The 898-nt window shown below is 36.2% G+C and overlaps 1 non-coding gene across 1 annotated transcript; it reads right to left on the bottom strand.

The window, feature by feature from the left end:
- Positions 1-306: 306 nt before the first annotated feature.
- Positions 307-449, bottom strand: LOC117695605 (small nucleolar RNA SNORA48). Its single transcript, XR_004604656.1, has one exon. It is a non-coding gene; the product is annotated as a small nucleolar RNA SNORA48 (small nucleolar RNA).
- Positions 450-898: the final 449 nt, after the last annotated feature.

The raw sequence follows: 898 nt of genomic DNA, 5'->3' as shown, positions 1-898 counted from the left end.
TTGTTTCTTTTTCACATCTGTCTACCACATGCTCACACAGTGTGGTGACTCTGGCTCCAGGCTGGCCATGGAGCTCAGTGGACCCTGGGTGGCATCTTTCTGCAAGCAAGTGTCTTAGGCCAGGATGAATTGTACTGCATGATAGTAGGTTCAGTTCAGTATATCTATGGCATATCTGTCCTGTGGGACAGAGGACAGATGTGTGGGTGCCTTTTCCTGCCTGGAACACATGGTATAGAGGAGCACAAATGTCTGTCTGCCTTCATCCTCCCATGTTGTGCTGTCTGAATTTATTTAATTATATTTTTGTGTTTCCTAGGCATAAAACAGCTTTGTTCACCAAGCCAGGCATCAAGCTAGGATGAACAAAGGACGTTCATCTGCTCTACCTCTGACTGATATAAGAACAATACCAGCAACAAGGTGTCTCTTTGCCTATTGCCAAGGTTGTTTTGCCTTGAATTTCTAAGAAATAAATTTGCTTTAACTACCTAATGTCTCATTAATAATAAAATCTGGTTTGTAAGATTTGATAACAAGACTTGATAATGGTTCTCACCCTCATCATCAATATATTACATGTAATTATAAATGTATGTATAAATTATATAATTATTTCCTTGAATAGATTAGTACCTCTTATGCCACTGGGCTCTATGTGTGTGTGTGCGTGTGTGTGTCTGTATGTATGTGTATGTAGTATCATTCTATTACTTAAATATGAAATAAAAATAATAATAAAATTCATAAATAAAAATTAGTGGCTTTGGGTTAAGGGATAGATATAAATAATATGTAATGTAGGAGTCAAAGTGAAATAAGAAAAAATCTACTGATAGTGTAACTGCTTACTATATAGATTGCAGTAACAGATTCCAAGTAATTCAGAAATAATGAT

The sequence above is a fragment of the Arvicanthis niloticus genome, chromosome X (assembly GCF_011762505.2).
Source record: "Arvicanthis niloticus isolate mArvNil1 chromosome X, mArvNil1.pat.X, whole genome shotgun sequence".
NCBI lineage: Eukaryota > Metazoa > Chordata > Mammalia > Rodentia > Muridae > Arvicanthis > Arvicanthis niloticus.
The sequence above is the reverse complement of the archived record's forward strand: the minus strand, read 5'-3'. Positions and strand labels throughout refer to the sequence as shown.